We start from the raw sequence: 20,899 nt of genomic DNA, 5'->3' as shown, positions 1-20,899 counted from the left end.
TGCTAATGTTGTTTTATTTTTTTTTTTTTAAAAAGAAACGTACCTTTATCCCACAGACCGACGACGCACAGTGCTGCCATGTCATCCAGGAAGTCCGTTTTCAATGATGATGACTGGTGTCATCAGCATCGAAGATGGACTACCTGGACGACAGCGCTGCACAGTGTCCAGCTGTGGGATAAAGGTACGTTTCTTTTTTTCATTCCCAAAAAAAAAGAAAAGCCACCAATAGCAGGTGCTAAGGCGCCGACACCAATGAAATTGCTCTTAACGCGTGCTTTCCTTAGTGAATACAGCCCACGTTCTGAGCATTCTCAATGAGTGATGGCAGCACGCAGAGTGCTAATGAATAATATTGTATTTATAAACAAAGTATTTTCTTACAAATATACATTTGTTAGTTTCTATGCAAATGGTTCTCAATAGGAATCTGATTTCCAAACAGTGTCTCTGGTTTTGCATGTGGCATAGGTTGAAATAAACATTTGAAAATGTAATTTTGTTTACTTGTGTTTTTTTCTAAATTTACAGGTTTTTTCATGCAATATACATTCTTATGCTACTTTCCTGTGCTACTTTCCGTAAAAATGTCACAACATGGTCGGAACTTTTCCCATAGTGTTAGTGCAAGTAGTGTGTTTTACTACCTCCCACGCTCCAGTCCGTATTTATTCCTTGGCCATAATCTCCAAGGTAACCGGCTCCAGGCTGCAGCGTAGGGATTCATGTCTGGGACTTTCTTTTTCGTGTTGTTCTTGTTTCTCCTCGGACTCTTGGCCTGGCCGCCGACCTCTGTGGCCTTCACCATCTTGAAAATTCCAGCCGTAATCCTCTGTAGGGATTTGGCTGGGTGTCTATTACAGCCGGTAATCTGTGATACAGCTTCCAATATCCACGCGGACGAAAGGTTAAGCCCTCCTGTCTTTCTTCCTGAATAAAAAAAGTCCACAAGGTGTTAGTGTGCAGAGGGAGGAGATAGGAACAAGCAACAGCTTCAATCAAGTCCTAAGCCGAAGCATACGTTGGCGCAGAATCTATCTGATGAGAGGCCATCTCGGATGAGAAGGAGCAATCAGGCTTTAACCCCTGTGCATTGGTGGAATCTGTTTCCCACTGCAGGATGTGAGCGTGGGAGCAATGAAGCTTGCATGAAGCAGTGCAGGATGTGAGCGTGGGAGCAATGAAGCTTGCATGAAGCGGTGACCTTTCCTCTGGTCCTATCAAGACTTTCCAATCAATTTTATGGGAACTTCCAGCCTGCTTAAAGTCTTCATATTCGGCTAAATACTCCCAAATGGAGACAAATTACAGTTGTCATAGGCACACGTTGCGCAATACTGAAAGACAGCAATGCATGAGTTTTGAGTAACTACACACAGATATACCAGGGAACTAGGGTAGATTGTGACTCGCTTGACGATCTGATTTTCTTTCCTCATGCTCTATCCATGCCCAACTGTAACTATAGATCCCATTTCGTAGGTGTCTCTCCCTCTTTCTGTCCCTTTCTCTCTCCCTCTTAAAGGATATAGCACAGAGAACTGTGTGGAAAAGGGAATCGAAAACACAAATGACACAACATTGCGCTCATCTCAGAATTCAGTCACACACCCAACAAGCAGAAAACACGTATGTGGATAGAGAAATGGAAATTACTGAAACCCAAAAGAAACAGATGCAGACAAAACACACAACATGCCATTATTTATTTATTTTTCATTTGTAAAGTGCCTACACCCTGAGGAACCAGGGCGCTGCTGCGGACCAATTACATGATACAAAAAGCTTCAACAGAGGAGTGACAATATACCCCTGACACGCCAATATGGTAAACAGTACAGATTGGAGCGGTAGTCAGTGGATTTCTCTGAGTGGGAGCACTAGAGAAATAGCCAGGTTTTCAGGGCCTTGCAAAAGGCTCAGTAGGAGTCTTCTGCTCTTAGTTCTGAGGGAAGGGTGTTCCATTGGTTTGCGGCCACAGATGGGAAGCTCACTCCATCTCCTTTGGCTCTTTTCACTTTAGGAAGGACCAGCCGATTAGCATGGAGGGATCTTACCGGTCTGCTGGATTTTGATTGTTCGATGTTCTTGGCCAGATATTGTGGGGCAGTGTTGCGTAGGCATTTATGGGTAATTGACAATGTTTTGAAGATGATCCGTTCCCTGATGGGGAGCCAATGCGCCTTTTTTGTCCGGCAGCTGGGATTTGGTCTTTTTTAGGAATCTGTAACTTGTTGATCTTCTATTTGGAGTTCCCAGCAAAGAGGACATTGCAATAATCCAGCCTTGCCCCTCTGATTGCTCTTGCAATGGTTAGGCAACTGTCCGGCGACAGGAATTGTCTTGCTGAATTGATACGTTTGGCGGTGTAGTCTGCTGATGAGGGCACCACACTCATTTGTTTGGTAAGAGATAAAGAGGCATCAAAGTAGACGCCCAGAGTTTCTACGGACATATATACATTGGATTAGGATTCCATCTATTCAGAAGGAGGTGTACCGGGGGCTGACCTTCTGCAGCCTGGAGGGAGAACCTACTAGCAAGATCTCAGTCTTGTCGTCATTCAGGCATAAGAGGTTCATGGCCATCCAGGTTTGGATGATAGCATATACTTTGTTGAGCCTGAGGGAGTCTTTGTCATAAGAGCCCAACAGGCGAAGGAGTATTTGGGCGTCATCGGCAAATACAGAGGCGATACCCAGATCCTCCTCACGCTCACAGGCAGCTATGACACAGACTCCATGACACTCAACCACATCTACAACGCCGTCCAGAAATGGATGGCAGCCAACGGGCTATGCCTCAACTCAGACAAGACAGAGCTCCTCCTGGTAGGATCTACGGACATACTCAAAAATCTTGACACCCACTTCAGCCACTTCACCATTGACTCCATCAAAATCCCAGTGTCTGACACAGTGAAAACCCTCGGAGTCTACCTGGATTCCAACCTGTCCATGGCAAGAGAAGTTAACGCAATCGCCTTCTCAGCAGCGTATCATGCCAAGCTCAACGCAGCTAGGCCATTCCTCTCTAAGGAGAACTGTACTAACATAGCCAGAGCTATCACCGGTTCAAGGCTGGACTATTGCAATGTACTCTTCTTAGGGACATCCACAAAGAACCTGGAAAAATTGCAAGTCATCAGAAGAGTGCGCTTCGTGCAGCCCAAGGCATCTCCAAAAAAGAACACATCACAGCCGCTAGAAAATCAGCCTACCGACTCCCCATAAAGGAAAGGGTTACATTCAGAGCACTGACACTTACCCAAAAATGCATCCACCTCTCCACAATTGACTACCTATCGCAAAGAATCCACCCCTCTACCTCCACAAGGCCAACAAGAACACCATACTCAAACATGCTAACCGTGTCGATGGTAAAACGATCGAGAGCAGGCAGCATTAGCTTCCCCTACCTAGCACCTCTACACTGAAATGCCCAACCACCAACCCTGCGAGCTGAACAATCACTCATAGCATTCCGCAAGGCCATGAAAACCACACTCTTCGCCTGATCACCACATGTGTATGCTAACTGCATCTCCTGTTTCATCATGCAAAATGTATTTATATTCTGTGCACACATGTATCAATGTACACACATGTAAATGCATAACCCACTTGTACCATCCCTGTAACTATGTTTCCCCTCAAGTAACAGCGCCACAATGCCCTAGGGCTGTTTGTGCGCTATACAAATGTAAAACATTTAATACAATAAATAATTAGAATAAGATATGCTGATGTCGTCTAGCAGTTCCAATAGGGGGTCGGTAAAAATGTTGTACAATGAAGCGGAGATGCAGGAGCTTTGCGGGATGTCGCATAGTATGGGGATAGGAAGTGCACTTGTGTGTCTGAGAAGCCTCTCATGGATCTACCCAGCTTTACGAATATTGAACAAGTGAGCACAACAAGATCGAGAGAGAGAGAAGATGTGGGAAGTAAATGAGAGAGAGTAGGAGTGGAGGTAGACTCCCAGGTTGCGAACTGTGGATGAGATAGGCAGAGAGGAAGGTGGGAATGAAGTAGGTGGGAAGGGACAGGGGAGGAATAGAGGAGTCAGGAAAGAAAACCTGTGTTTTTGATGAAATGGCAACAAGATAGTGGTCTGCCATCCAAGATTGGATGGCTACAAGACAGAATGATCGGTGGTATGAATCGAGGAGGAAAGAGAAGAGAAAGATAGAAAAAGCTGGGCGTCACCAGTGTTGAGATGGTGTGAGATCCCAAAGGAGAGATAATAGAAGAAAAGGGACAGGTATAGAGGGGGAACAGGAGGGGACCTAGCACTTGTCGTTATGGGACCCCATGATGTAATAGGGAAGGGAAAGAGGTGGTGAATGACCAGAAAGATATGATTTAAACAAATTAAGAACAGAGTGTTGGGTGTCCTGACCCACGTTTAAGCTATCATGCCACAACATTTGGTGCTGTGGGCTTAGAAAATTCAAGATGGCGGAAAACCCACATGTGCGCCGAAATCCAGGAAAGCTGCGCAGTTTGTGCGCACACCGAAATGGTTGCCTCACTTGCCACCCACCAGTGCGAGAATGAAAGGCCGGGTTGCCATGAGGGAAATGGGTTGCCAAAGGAAAAACAGTAGCGCCGGTTAGCTTCAAAGCACTTTAAAACCACCATTGGACTACCCGCACAGTAGTCTGAAACCATTGGGAATGGCAATGCTGATTGCCAAATGCAACCTAGAATTGTGGGGAATTCATTTTCTTAAATCCCAAAAATGGGTGCAGTACCAGTACTCACCACTATCCAAAAGCCGGCAGTTTAAAACCACCCTGTGTTTCTCTGAAGGCAAGCCAAAGTGCCTATTTCAAACATTGCAATATGTGCAAAATATTCACTGAACACCAGCAGACATTTGGTAGAATGGAGTTTTGTGTGCCTACAAAATCTGGGAAATGAAGAGCCCAGAACAATGCTTATAACAAAACTGGCTGAGCTATGGAGTCAGCAGTTTAAGTTGCACTGGATTTAAAGACACTAAAATCGAAAATGTTAGATTAAATGAGTGACCTATGTTTGGTGTCACATGCCTTTGTAACTGTTTAAATGTCATAGTTTTAAACTTAGAATCAGCCTTCTAGCTGCATATGTGAAAATGTTTAGTTTTATTTGAATGCAGAAACTGGGGAACAGAAATGACAGCTTAAAGAGATTCCAATTTGCCTGGCAACTACCCCCATCAGGAGTGAAACTTGAGTCACAGCTGTGTTCCCAGGCCTAGCTGCCCTTTTGCTGCTCACACTAAGGATATGCCATCTATCTGATAATTGAATTACCTGTGCTCTGCAGGAAAGTGAACAAAGCCCTGTCCTGGCTCAGGCAAAGGTTTTATTGGCAGGAGTCGTAAATGGTCGTAAAAAGTGGCTTCCTCCTGAGGAAAGGGGAGGGGCACTGCCTGTGAGAGCAAGCTGGCTTGGCAGAACTGGAAAAACCAGTATTTCTACCTTGTGCTGAGAGGAAACCACACCCCTTTGTAGCCAGAATATTGTTTAGAAAAAGATGAATAACTCATAGTACGGACATGTGAAAATTTTATAAATGACACCATAATTCTTGTGATTTTTCTGCCCACATTTTAAGAGGTTTTTCGACCCGGTGGCGTGTTCAGGGGGGTTTTAGCGGAAAAGTGGATATTACTCTAAATGTATGCATGTTAAAAATCTGAAACTTCATCAGTTAATGTCCCTACTCCCTGCACACATGTATGTAAAGTTGGGTCAATGTCAGAAAGTGAAAAATCAGTTAAAAAGTCAATTATGTGCCATTTCTGAATGCAAGCTCTTAGAAACAGCAGATTTGGACAGAGACATGGCTAAATTCATCCACACCATGTATATGTAATTTCAAACAACTGTGTAACTCTGAAATATGTCTTTTATTATCAAATATAGAATGTGTGCAATCTGACAGAGGAGTGTCCTATCTGCAAGCCATAAAATGACATCCCTCTGACTCACAGTTCATTCCCCAATCAAATGATAAATGGAAGTTTGACCAATTAGAAGCTGAGAGAGAGGTAGGGTCAGTGATGCTAGAACACACCCACATTCTAAACACATAAAAGCAGACAGACAGGACAGATAGGGACCTTCAATTCCATCTGCAGCGGGACGCTCTGCCGGAAAAATCCATACTTTACCTCCATCAAACCTCCAGAGAGCCAAACTAGAGACTTCAATCTATCCAGAACTAGAGACCCAGACCAGAGAACCAGAGAGAGCTGACCCAGATCACTGTGAAGTGCAGAGACCAGAGGCGAGTTTAAAACCTGACCAGATCCATGGCGAGGCCCATTTCACTCAAGAATATAGTGTGAGTACCTAGAAAACTGTGCAGAACCAATCTCCTAGTTAAAATAATATAATTCAATCTATTTAATCTAAGTAGAACTGCCTCCTAGCTGTCACCTGTCATTTTAGCTGCAAAAGCTGCACTTGTCTTTTTGAACTTTAAAATTTCAAATCTGAAAAACGACCTTTATTTAATCGCTCATATCTCCGCGACCGTTTGTGCTAGAGACTTGCAGTAACTTTTATTTGAAAGCTTAGAATCTTAGCTTTGAATCGCACCAAGAACCACATTCCTACCCCTTATAGTTTTACCGCAATCGCGGAACACGCATTCGCGAATTTTACCGCGATTTGCAAATTTCTTCACATGTAAAAACTGCTGCTGCTTGCCTTCCATTTGCCAGAAATTCGTTTAACCTGCTAACTATCCCTGCATCATTGCTAGTGTGAGCCTGGACTAATATTAACTAGATACCACTCACCCTGAACCTCTGAAAGGGAATTAAAAAGCATTTCCAGCATATTTCTCATCCATTGCTAGCACATATCAAAGCATTTGGGCCTGTGTTTTCAAAACTCCTATCTGTTTTCTTTAAGCTTGCTGGGGATTGAACTGAATTGCATTGATTGCATTTCTGAGAACTGTGTGCTTTCCTCCCATTTCCTTGCATTGCATCAAGGGGGGGAGGGGATTGCCAGAGAAAAGTGATTACATTGTTTGGTTGAAACCATATTGAGTATTTTCTGTACTGCATTAATTGAATATTGCATCCACCTGAGCTTACATAAAGCATCCTCTACCACATTATACTTTTGTTCCTATTTACCAGTGTGCTACCTTATCCATTTCATGTCAACTCATTAGTGATTATAAGAAGTGTGCTAGTGCCAGATTCTCCGTTGTTGATCTTTATCATATCAGATTAAGTGTGCTATTCAATTATTAATTTATTATAAAGTGTGATATATATATATTTTAAATTATCAAATAAACCTTTTAAACTTGCAAAACAGAACTACTTCTTGGCTCAGTGGGGTCAGGGGGATTCCAAGAGAGGGGTGTTATACAGGGGTAGTCATCCAGAACGCATGAACTGGACATAAAGATATATCAATAAGGGTTTTCATTCAGTATTCTAGACTAGGCGTTAACTTAGCTGTAGTGCTGAATTGAATCCTCTTACAAATGCCAGAGCAGTCAAGAGAGGAAAAGGAGGTAAGAGAAAGTGGTCAACAGTGTTGAAGGCTGCTGACAGGTCGAGCAGAATTATGAGTGAGTAGTTCTTACCATAACATGCAGTGAGAATAGAGTTGCAGGCAGAAATTAGTGGAGTGATGAGAACGAAAACTATATTAGCAGCATGCACAGTCGTTTACATCTACTGACTAGTACAAGACAGATGAAATCCTCAATTCAGTCCTACATTTAAACAAATGGAAAACCCTTTCAGAAGAAAATATACTAGGAGAATGTTAAAATATCCCGATATGCAGAAATTACCACATACATTAGGGCAATTTTAGAAAACAAATAGAAAATTAGCTAAGACAAAATATATTTTTCTGGACCTTTACTTTGTTACCATTAAAATGTAATGACTACAAATGATGGAACTGCCAACATAAGGTTCAAAAGCAGTTCAAATTGACCAATTCCGGAATCAGCCATTCAACAACAATACACATATTTATTCACACCACATCACTCATATTAAATATTAGGTAGCACACACCAACACTATAGTTGAGATAAGTCGAGTAAAATAGTGGTGTATAGCTAGTTTTACAGATATTGCAGATACGTATGTCCCCCTCCTCCTCCCTTACACACTGGAAGGCAGAAGAAGGATTAGATTGACATTCAGGCAAGATCTGAATTATTTGTCACTCCGGTAGAATGCGTTCTGACCTGGTGAGTGACCACTGATACCTCAAAGTTCAATTTATCAGGAAAAAAGAGAAAAGAAAATGTTTACAAGTATCAACAAATCCTCCATGAATGTGCACGTATGTTCGATGCAGCAGTTTAGCATTGTTTGCCAGTGTAGACATGTGTAAAACAAGACTCCAAACAAGCAAAGTATGCTGGAATGATCGAACAGACAGGGGGGCCATGCTACACATGTTTTGGACTTGTCCTAAGATACTGGAACATAGGAGGGAACTTGGGACAGTGAATAGACATGCTATTCCACAATGTAGCTATCACCCGTGTATCAGTGGTGTACATCACGGCTGGTATCAGCCCAAAAGCCAAAGCCTAGCTAAGCTGGAGTGAAGCTATGGCACCACCAAAGGTTCAGGACAATTACTGCCACTTTACGTTCAGGCAAGCATTAGGTATTCCCACCCCAGGGCTCTGTCCATGGTGCAAATAGTTTCAATGTTTTCTTGTTCATGGGAGATGGACACCCCGCATACTGCGTTAGGCCAATTTATCCTATCAACAAAAATAAATATATGGAGGCTGCAAGAGTAAAAAGAAAAAGGACTAAAGCCCTTTTTTATGTCTATGGCGAGTCACGGATGGACAGAGACAGGGAGTGTCCGCTGGAGCAGGATGCACCAGGCCAGCATGCAGGTGGGTGATGGGGAAGCAGCGTGGGTCTGGGATGTCATGGCACCTTGAGGGGACGGTGTGGGACAGAGGAGGGAACAGGAAGGTGCAGCGGTGAAGAAGCACTGCAAAACAGATGGCAGCACCCGGAAAACTGTTTGTGCTGTGTTTCCAACCGCCTGATTGTCTGAGTGCCCTTCCCCTGGTGCAAATACAGGATGAACGGGCAGGATGCTTTTGTTGCATAGACAAGGTAGGAAAAAGTAGGAAAATGTGCATAATGAAGGCGGTAACATGTGAGAACCAGGAGCTGCTGGGGAATTGCAAGTTTATAAACAAAGCAAATGTAGAGAGATGCTTAGTGGGTTGATAGCTCTGCAAGCTTTCGAGAAGATGGCATTTAAGGCAATTAGCGAGTTAGGCACCTATCATGATGTTTGTGTGAGATTGGGGAAATGTGTGCCAGAATGCTTTGCTGGTGAATTGTGAAAGGCGATCAATTGTTGTCCCACCCACCATGCCACCAAGGCCTTTTTTCCTGACACCTACCGTATCCCTATTTCCATCCTTTTCCCTTTAAAATAATAAATACATGCATAAACAAATACATGAATACAAAATGAAGGCACTATAGGCAAATCAGTATTATCCATAGCAGGAGTGGTAGTAATGATATCACGGAAAAAGGAGAAATATAGATGTGATATTGCTCCATTGTGTACATGACCAGACTGTTGTTCTGCTCCCATCTTGGCGGCTAATGATTGTGATACTGTCGTTTAGTGCCAATAAAACTTAACAAAAACGTATTATTTGCGTGTAAAAAGGATTCAAGCAGTTAATAAATGATCACGTCCAACGGTATCCATGTTGAACATCAATTACCCGCAATTCATTCACAGCTAGGACACTGAGCGATTGGTCTACACGCCTCCTTGCTGATTGGAGGTTTGTATGGCAGTAATGCTGATTTAGGGCCGCTTTTGCAAGTTCTTCTATTGTGTCTAGTTTAGGTACAGTCGTGAAAGCCATCTGAAGATTATTTGAAAACTGAGTAAACTTAAGGTTTGGACTTGGAATCAACGCAGGGATGTGTGAGCAGAACAAGATGGGCATGGCAGCTCGATGGGTGGGGGGGCAACACTTGGCCTACTTCAGCTGCATGGACTGCAAGCTCTCCGACAAGAGCAACTGATCTGTTTGCAAATGCAAAGGGGATGGCGTAGTAGCTCTGGGGCTCTCCATTTTACAATTGACCGTCTCAAGTTGATTGCTAATTTGGTAAAATAGTTGTCATCTTTTTCTAGCTATGCCACATTCCTTCCCAATTATGTCCATCTTCAGTATGCATCCAGCAGGAGGTACGGGTAGCAAATTAAAAATCCCAAACTGGATGAAGGGGGAGCCCTTCAAGGTCTAGATTATCCCACACCCGGGAATTGTAAAAGATTGCACAATTTACTTGTGAATAGATTATATTTGAAGATGATCTAAATGTTAATCCATTACATACATTTAAACAAATTCGAAGCCTCCTTAGAAATCGCTATAGCGAATAATCGTGTGTAATAAAGACATCTTGATTTGTGCATACAATATAAATAGTTCCGAATAGAACACAAGATGTTGAAGCTCAATACACTCCTCTTGATGGGTGTAACTGTAATAGTGCACTGTAAAGTGTAAGCTCCTTCTGTATTTATATGTCTTTAAAGTCACAGCACTTTAAGTATGCCCAGGCTGCACTTTCCGCGTAATCAATGCAAGTGAAGGGGCAGGCCAGATGGAGAGAAATGTAGATAGCATATATGCAGGGCATCATCCCAGCCCTCACCGATGTTCTAGACAGATTGCCACCACGTCACCATGGCCATTACTAAGGGTTGCAAGCAGAGGAGCACCACTTTGTCACAGGAGCACTGCTCAGATGGCAATAATGGATGGTGTTTCATGAAATACCATTGTAGGCATTTCATGAAATCGCCACACCTTATTGTAATACTTATTTATCCATTCCCAACCTCATTTAGAGGATGGCAGTGCCTTGTGTACAATGGCTGATGATAGTGGTACTTTACCCTTTTCTTAAGTGTAGATAGACATATCATTATAGACAGGACTCTATACTGTATTACGTTGCGAAAGGGGTGATAAGGTGGTCCTCAAACAATATCACCTTTTCACCGCATCTCGGGTCCCCATGCTAGAATTGTTCTCCTGTGTTGAAAGACTTTTGCTACAGGAAAATACATTGTTTTAACTGCATGGGATATTTTACAATATTTACCTCCAATAGGAGGTATTGCAGGGTCGTGTTCCACCAATAATCAGATTGAATTTACTGCCAGGATATTCTCTTGTAATACTGGCAGTGATAAATACTCCCCTAGGATGTACTGCTGTTGATACTGAAACAGGCTCTATTTGTAGATAATAGCACATGATTTAGGATAAGCAGCACATCTGTAATGAGGCCCATGAAGTGCACGGTTATCTCTCATGCTACCTGCAGGATGCACTGGCCAATCCAATGTCCAATTGTTGTCACTGCATACTTATCAGAAAAAGCTCCATCTTCCCATCTTCTCTGTGGTTACGGCTCGTGTCACATAGATCCACATCTCTAGATACTCCCTCTCCAGACCCTTATTTATTTATTTGGGAATATGATTAGGTGAATATTGCAACCTCTATGTTGCTTCAAGGTGCTCGGAGAAAAGCACTGTGGTGTAGCTTCTGGGCCAGCCACCAGAAGTTGTCTGCTAACTAGTTGGGAAACAGGGATTCCGTTTCCAAACACAATGTTGGCACTGTGTGGCTGTTCATTCAAACCAGCATTGGCAAAGCCAACAGTTTTGGCCTTTATGTAGGCACAGGAAAGGCATTTTCCGGGCACCGACATAATTGTATTTTCTGGCTATAAGAAAGCAACAGCAGGAAAACGGTGTTGGCACCTTGGTGTAATATGACAGGGCCTGACAAATGCCTATCTACTGCCTATAAAAGAGCCCAAACTATTGGCTTTGCCAAGCCTTGCCATTAATAGGAATTCAGTGCAAGGAACAGTTGTAAGAACAGACCCATTGATTATAAATGAAGTGCCTGAAGACACACTTGGTTGAGACATTTGTGTGACACGAGGTGCTGGTTTATAGTAGCAAATATGCCGCTACCTTTACCATTAGTAAAGAAAATACCATTATGTTACAAAAGACGGCTTCAAAATAACCACATCATAATTATAATTTATAACGCGCTTAATACCAGCAAGTGGTTTCTAAGCACTTCATGGGCTTACCTTTAAAAGCACTGAGATAGCTGAAAGAGATATTGGAGTAAGGGGGTTTTAGATGGGAAGAGCTAGGTATTGGGGTAGAATGATAATAGGTACTAGCATGGGCATGAGTGGCCAATGGGTCAAAAACAATACAAACAGTATCCACACACAGCATATGTACCCCTCCTCCCCATATGTCATCTCTATCTCTTAGGTTCCATTCCCATACAAATAGTTGTGGCTTATAGGCAGTGCTTAAAGCACCACCTAATTTCGAAAATGAAAACATTTTGGAAAGTCATTCCCTAAGTCATTTATTTCATTATTGAGATAGAGCTCTCATGTACCAAGTAGCCATGCATCGTCCTATTGTTTCCCTTTCGTTCCTGGGACTTTTAGTTTTTGTTCTATATACAATTGAGGAAAACGTAAAGTTTGAGGATTCCAGGCCTGAAACGGGACTGGACGGCCTTCTCATGCATGGCCATTGGACATGTGCGAGCTCTTATTCCTGCCGTATTACCATTTCTGGAAAGGTAAACACTTGAGCTTGGACTGCAATGTAATCACTAGCCTAATATATACTTCAAGAAAGCATTTTGTTTTGCTTGGGCTTACACACTAGTGGTTAAGCTTGTATATTGTGCTTAGCCTCTAGCCCAGGGGTCTGCAACCAGTGGCTCCCCAGATGTTTTGGACTATAACTCCCATGATCTCTATGATCTCTTATCCTTGACTAATCTGGCTAGGGCTGATGGGAGATGTAGTCCAAAACAACTGGAGAGCCATAGGTTGCAAACCCATGCCCTAGCCACTCTTTCTCTCCAGCCAACTACTCCAGTCTCTAAAACAGGGGAAACTGTAAATAAAATGAGTTGCTGTAAACATGTCCATGGAGGATATGGGAAATGCAAGGGTACCCCATGTGGCCGCTCAAAAAGACACAAAGAAGGGTGTGCCTATGCTAGGATATGCTGGAGATGGAGCGCACAACACACAGAAAACGCAACTGCATTAATCTACAAAATAGTCAAGGACCTGAAGGGTTTACCTTTTGATTTACCTCTAGAAAGTTGACACTGTGCAAATGTCTCAGCCCAATAGCAAATTCTGGTGACAAATAATGTATCTTTGGAAAATTAATATTGCGGCTTTTCATGCCCATTATCTACAAAAAGCTTTGGATCAATAATTACCAAAGATATTCAGTGTTACACTGACGTTTTGATATTTAATTTGATGCAGCTTATTTATTGAGAAAAAGTGTGATGGTCACTGAATAAATGGTTACATGTAAAGAATACATTGACTCAATAAAGTGTAATGATGGTGTGCAATGGGCACTCACAGTTCTGCTCATAAGGAATCCCAAATCAGAACATGTCCCTGTGCCCGGAAGCCATGTGTGGATTAGCACATTTTAAGGTGGCGAGTAGGCCTTTTATAAATGAAAGCACATTACTTTACCGCTGTCAGGTGTGAATAGTCTGAGAAAGTCAGCTAAAATCATTGTCTTTGTCTATGTTTGTTTCTAGCAGGACTTCATTGCAAGGAACAGATGCAAATCAAGAGGCTCCAGGCACACTTGCTTAAGACATTTTTATTACACGAGTAGCTCATTTTACTGCCCTCTACTGCTGCACTTAAGCCATTAACTCTTAGCAGACAGCTTCGAAATAATACAGGCAGACCAAAGTTGAAGGTTGCTGCTTGATGAAGATAACACAATGAGAGCAATTGTTTTAGTTAGTTGGCCATTTTTATAGCGCTCCAAGCCCGAGGGCATCTAGGCGCTTTTCTTGTCAAACAACGAGCAGTGCGAGTTGCCTTAGTTGCAACGTTACATGAATGAATCGGAGAGTACGATTCTCGGTAATCATTAAGAGCCAGGTTAGCAGTGGTAGAATACAGTAAAGAGATCCCAGAAGAGCTGTTTTGGCAGTGGAGGGGCTGACACGCAGCGAAAATAGCCATAGAAATGAGAATGGCCATTGGCGGTCGAGGCGTGCGTGAATTAAAAAACAATGTCTACAAGCTGTGTGTCGCTCCTCACATGCCATCTCCATCCTAGTTGTACACAGATGCTGAAGCGCCACCTAATAGCCAGTACTAAAAATGGAGTGGTTGGAAGGTTTGGAGTGATCACACCTACTAGAATTCCTAGCGATAGCTTCCATGCCATTACTTCTTACGCCACCTGGCTGCTTGGAGGGCTACAGACATTTGCAAATTATGCAATGGTGCAATCTGTAAATTAATAAAGACTTTTTTTTATTGGGTGCACTCCGACTTTAATCCATACTCCTTCTCGGGAAAAGACTGCAGGCAGCTTTGTTACGGTCATGTCTGGAATCAAGCTATTATCCTACTAAGCAGTGTGCAAGACCCGCTTCTTTGCTGCTGCTGGCCGACACGCCGATTCTTAATTCTTTCCAAGCAGCGTGGTAATTATAGCGGCTTTAAAAGCATGCATCTCCTAACAGGCCGCTCAGCACTATGAAATAAAAGCGCGCGCGCCCATTGATTTTCAGTATCTGCGCTCATTTGATGCAGGCTCTAATTTGGAATGGCTGGCGAACCTATCGATTTCAATAAAGTGTTTTGCTGCTGAAATTACTACCAAGAGCAGCTTCGGGTGAAGGACGAGTCCTTCATTCGGGTCCCTTTCGCCGTCTCTTCCCTGTAGTGCGCTCTGACAGTACATTAATCTGCCCACTTTCTAAATCTCCTCCCCTGCGCGCGCACAAAAAAACATTGTTTTCAGCACCGGCTGCACGCCGATCAGATTCATTCTCCCGCTTCGCCGCAGAGAGTTATGGGAGGGGCAGACATAAAGGCAGAGGGCGTTGTAGATCATCCCTCTGGTTGAAGGATGCTGCATAAGACTTTTCACTCTGCCCCACAGCACGCGCCGCACGCTGTCGCCTTCTGCAGTCGCGAGCCCTATGTGCGCCACTTGCCTCAAAGCGTTCTAATCAATGCACACTCACCCATGTTCTTTGATAAGCTCCACTCTTGCAGTTTTCAAAGGAGAACGCGGCCCCGGAGCAGAAAGTCCATCGGAATGTTGACCTTCATGGAGCAGCCACTGAGTATGTGACGTCTGAAACTTAAGTTCAGTCATGATGTGAGGCTGTCTGTTTGTACTAGTGCTGGGTGGACATGTTTGCTTGGCTCAATGACATGGCCTTGGAGCCTTGGCGTTCTTGAGGTCTTTTACAACTTGTATGGTGATTCGTCCAGGGAAATTGGATGTCGCCCGATGGAAATAATTGGGACCTTTGATGGAGTGCAGTGTGCTGCCATCTGGGTGACATTCCATAACGTCCGTCAGGCACCTGCAGTTCAGTGTCGCATCCTACTGTTTTACTATTTCCAGTGCACTTATTCTGTAAATAAAAAAATGTTTAAATCATTTGTTGTAAGGTACCCCTAAATATTCACAGGAAATGAAACGTTCAGCTCTGCGTCTGGAGACTCTTTTGGGGCAGTTCACCCAGCCTTAGTATTTCCAACATGTCCCTCTTATGCTCCAGGAAGAACTTGTCATCTGTGAATCGCACACGCTATGGCTTCCCCAAAACTGTCGGCCAGAGCACTTCATTTTGCAAAAGAGAGGCAGACACACTATTTTCTATTTCTATTTCTATTTATTCATTAAGCACCAAAGCCCTTAGGCATCCAGGAGCTACATAGATACAAAAACAACGACCAACAAGACAAAAACCTGATGCGGAGAGAACAGAAAGAGGGGAGACTCCCCTAGACGAATAATCAAGTTTTCAGGACTTTCCCAAAGACAAGATGATTGTTTTCTGTTTGCAAGTTGTCCGGCAACTTGTTCCAGGCTTGAGCCAACAAAACCAGAAAGGAAAGGCCTTTTCCCCTGCTTCTCTTGAAGCGAGGAGTGAGTAAGCCATGTACATCCGAGTACCGTAATTGGCAGACCGGTTTACAGACAACCAGTTAATCCCTCAAATTATACGGCGTAATTCCCAACAGGCATTTGTGACCCAGCGTAAGTATCTTAAATTGAACCATGGCGGCAACAGGGAGCCAGTGGAGTTCCCTGCGAGCCTCTGAAACTGATTCACTTTGAGCAATATTACAGACAACGCGCACTGCATCGTTTTGGATCTTTTGTAACTTGCTCCGACATTCCTTACAAGCCTCAGCAAGCAAGGAATTACAATGATCAAGTCTGGGTAGGACAATGGCGCAGACTAACTTCTCGCGGTTTAATTGAGTAACCAGGGGGCTGATTTGTCTCAGAACCCTCTGGTAGCAATTTAGTTTTTAACCACATAGTTCACAAGGGCGTCTGCAGTGAGTGATGCTTCCCTGTAAACCCAAAGGGTTTTAACTGTAATAACCACAGATATATAATCTCTGTCAATGCTAAAACTCTTATAAGCAGGGCTTAGTCTTTCTCTGGCAAGCTTCGACCCATAAACCATGAGTTCAGTTGTTGCTGCATTTAAATATAACCAGTTCGAGGTCATTGAGTCTTTAATAAGCTAGTAGATTTTATTAAGATTTTCTTGGCCTGTTCCATGGTTTCCGCTGAGTTCCATGGACAATTGAAAGTCATCAGCGTAAGGATTGGGCCGAGAAGTAGTCAAGTGGCAGAGTTGGCTGACATTTACAAAGCAATTGCTACCACAGTTGAAAACAAACTCAAAGAGATAGTTATAGTGGCTTACTCTGTTTATGCGCGAACTAGTTTTGTAGAATATTTACCTGGCTGGAAGGTAAACGGTATGCTCACATATAAACAAAAAACCCCTCTTAAACATGGCAAGATGATTCAAGCCATAGACAAACTTGTGTCAGAAAATGACACAATAATACAATACAATAATTCAATAATACATTGCAGAAAAATCTGAGGCCATTTAAAGATGCCAGGTGAGGGCAAGGAGGGGAACGACAAGGCAAATCAGTTAGCCAAAATTGCATACTGGAGCATCAAATGCCTGATATATGTATTTTTTTCTAATGCTGTTTGTGCATTGAGAATGGACATTAACATATTCCCATACACAAGACATCCTTACTCTGATACCACGCTTCACATCTGAGCTCCTCCTCCTCTAAGATTCCTCTCTAATGGAGTGACAGATGACACAGCCATTTTCTCCTCACATCTGAATCCATAGGCTTCCCAAATGACTATGGTTCATGGTGACAAACACATCAGTGTTGAGGAGACTGTTGGGAACAATTAAGTAAGCACCAAGTCCAGTGTGCAATATCAAAGCATACGTTTGTTTTAAAAAATTGATTAGCTGAGTTTGCAAATGAAACTTTTCTTGATTAGCAAACAAACCCATTTGATTAGCAATGTTGCAATTGTATTTTTAATGCCAGCAGAATTTTTATGTACCCAAGAGAAAAGTTGAACAAAAATACTGCGGTTTTGTGTACCGCTAAAGTAAGACATTAGTGAGTTATGTTATCCCTTGCACATCCTTTCAAATTCCATAGACCTGCATGTTGAGTAACCCAAGAGAAATGCACGTGACCCATGGCAATGGATGACAACAAAGTTACATGTGCTTTCTATAAAATAGCACATGTCACCACAAATCCAAATTGTTTGGCACACTGCTTCCACCCAGAGGCCAGCCATGCACAGTGAAATGCCTATTTGGCATTTACTGCAAACAAAGTAAATGTTAAATAAAAGTTTCAAACATCCACTTCAAGTGATACTTGCCCTTCATAAAATCTCATCGACTTTTCAAGTGGGCAAAAGGACTTTGCGAGCCCTGGATGAGTCTTTAAAATGTTGACGTTTTCCTGAATGTATGGACACAAATAAATAGGTATGATAAAAATTATCCAAAAATAGCTGTGCTGCCAACCTCCTGTAGGTGCTAATATATTATGCAATCATAATCGTAGAGTAAAACAAGCTTTGTAGGCTAACTACAGTATATGTTAGCGCTGTCGATCTGTAGATGTACGGACAGAATGAAACTATTCATCACTACTTTGCGTAAACATCTAGTTAGCTTTGTGTATTCATTATGTAAGAGAAAAACAAGTAAGAGACTAAGCAGATTGGTTGGTTTACCAAGCTAAAAATAGGGCAAACTGGTCTGAATATTGCAGTTTGTGGACATCTCACTTTCAGGGCAGCTGCTATAAAGCAACAGGGTGATAATATAGAATGTCCAGGGTATGGGAATCAGCTCATGGTTTCAGCACCAGTTGCACAGATTAATTATTCCAGCAGGTAACAGAGCTAGGTTTCCCATTAAAAGCCGTGTAATCATGAACATATTCAAAAGTGTTCACTCATCAATATGTTGCATCTTCCCCAACAAAATGAAGTGTTTTTGACACTATGAGATTTATATACATAAACTTTACTGTAAACCATGGAGACAACGTAGTATGACAGTAGCAACACTGTAATTATGCATTATATAACAAATTACATTTTAGGAATGGAATTATGTCAATGTCTTATACACAAATTATGTTAACACATACCTTTCTTTGTCCGAAAGGATATGGTTAGATTAATAAAAGTACCATCCCCAATTAATTCTGGTTTGCAATTATTATTATTATTTTTTAAATTTTGCATAGCATTCCCACACAACCTTTGGCAAAAAGTGGAGGAGAGGATTACTGCTGTACTCTCTCTCCATTACCCACTTTGAACTTGCAGTGAACAGAAAAAAGAGAGTGGAGATTGTCTAGAAGACAAGAGCAGAATGTGGGGTGAGCTGTACTTTCATTGAACAGGGTAGCTTAAATGGCTAGCTTTGCTTCTTAAGTTCCAATTTAATAAGCAAACCTCCAGAATGTCATAGCAAATTGCCATGAGACACTGCTTATTTTATCCCTTGATTATGTACTTATTTATTGACACGTACAACCATTTTTATCTCAGGCATCATTGCCAAATGTAGATATCTCTGACCATTCTTATGTTCCCAAAATGCTCTTTTATTTTATGCAACACAGCCAGGAACCCCCATTGGTGTTATTTGTCTCATTCCCCTTTCTCACAGCTATATTTCAAAAGAGTACAAAGAGAGCTTACCAGCCTACCCATCCTGGAATGATATCCTATCCAAAAATGTCATATATGATTATTCTAGGTTTTGAGAATGTGCTAAAGCAGAAAAGAAATATTGTAACATTTTAAAAAGAGCCAGTTTACAAAGTTAGCACATTAAATATGTTCCCTTTTTCAATAGCTTCTGACGAGATTACAGAACCATTTTCTCTATAATAAATGTCCTTCCTTCTTTCAAAGGGTCCCTCTCAGATTAAAAGCAATGACATGTTTTTTTTTCTGTAACACTAAGGCGATGTTTCGTTTTGTGTACTTGCTGCTGATGGGCTGGTAATGTTGCTCATCTCGTACATTTGTCACAAAGAGCACAATCTCTAATAATTACCAAACAAATGGAAAATAACAAATGCCATTATAAACTGTGCAGGTTGGTCCTCTTGTGTTCCTTTCAGACCCGCCGGCACCTCTCGCCATGACTATTCAGACCCATTTTACCTCCCCTGACACAGGCAAGGCTTTCTCGGTGTGATGGTGTCATTCTTGCAAGACAAACGTGATGGAACTGTGTGTATAGATACCTGGCTGATAACCACCTTAAGAAATGGGACTGTTACTGCTGCCCTCATTCTATTTGTTACCATTAACAAAACACAACTCCCTCAATAAAGATATTTGTGTTTTCTCTGTGGACGTACAGCTAGGGTGGCTTTAGCAAATATACACCTGACAATGCAACTGTGACCTACAGAGAGGCACAGACAGAGAGTGAGACAGAGACAAACAGAGAGAGGGAGATGGTGATGTACCAAGAGACAGAGAGAAAGTGCAGTGAAAGTACAACATCAGTGTATGACACACTGGGTACAGCTAGAACCACAATATATGGTAAGCAAAGGTAAGGCGGGAATGTATATGGAACCACATTGAAAAGCAGCAACTAGGAACAGTACATGTGAACCAGCAATCAAGGAGCAACCTATATAAGGGGTGGGTAGCGTCAAGTAGCACAGTATGTGGATCAGAAACCAAGGAGCAATATACTTGGAGAAAATGACGGTAGGAAATATATAAAGAAACAGCAGTGAATAGCAAGTGCATAGAACCAATGATAAAATGACCCATTAGGCGCCAATATGAAAGATCTTTGAAGTATTGAACTTCTTCCTGCAAGCCCGAAAGAAGGGTAATGGTGAAATCCATACGTTTTTTTTTTTATCATGGCCCGAAAGAGCTTGATTGGATGCATGAAAGTTCTTACCTCAGAAAATCCCTGGGTGAATAGTGGATTTGCCGCACGTCTGGTGGATGCCAACGGGTTATGGTCAACTGCTCTGACAAATAAGAAGGCTGCTGACGAAAGAAGGCCTTGTAGGTCAATCGACAAAGGTTAAAATGAATACGGGAATGAAGAGGCAAACGATGTAAATCCATGTGAGAGGGAGCAATTCGCTCCCACTTCCTGTCTTGCATAGATTTAGAACGCAATAGATTGGAATGCTGTTTACAGGGGAAGGAGGGAACGACAGACAGGGAAGACACGTGTGAACTATGCAGAGTTCCTTGAGCTTGATACACTAAAGCACTTCGAGACAATTATGTTGTCAACTAATTCACCATCAAAACGGAGAATGTGTAACAGACTTTCTACAGGTGAGTGCATTCTTGTGTGTGCTCATCCGAATCCCCTGTAGGCTCTGCTTCAGCTCATTCTGG

The 20,899-nt window shown here is 42.4% G+C and overlaps 1 protein-coding gene across 12 annotated transcripts in view; it reads left to right on the top strand.

Moving 5' to 3' along the window:
* NTNG1 (netrin G1) overlaps positions 1 to 20,899 on the top strand; it is a 978,539-nt gene that overhangs the window by 252,169 nt on the left and 705,471 nt on the right. The gene's annotated exons all lie outside the window — the stretch shown is intronic.

Source organism: Ambystoma mexicanum, chromosome 1q, assembly GCF_040938575.1.
Source record: "Ambystoma mexicanum isolate Mex_15411 chromosome 1q, UKY_AmexF1_1, whole genome shotgun sequence".
In the NCBI taxonomy this organism is placed as follows: Eukaryota; Metazoa; Chordata; class Amphibia; order Caudata; family Ambystomatidae; genus Ambystoma; species Ambystoma mexicanum.
Note: the sequence above shows the minus strand (reverse complement) of the source record. Positions and strands in the feature narration are given on the sequence as shown.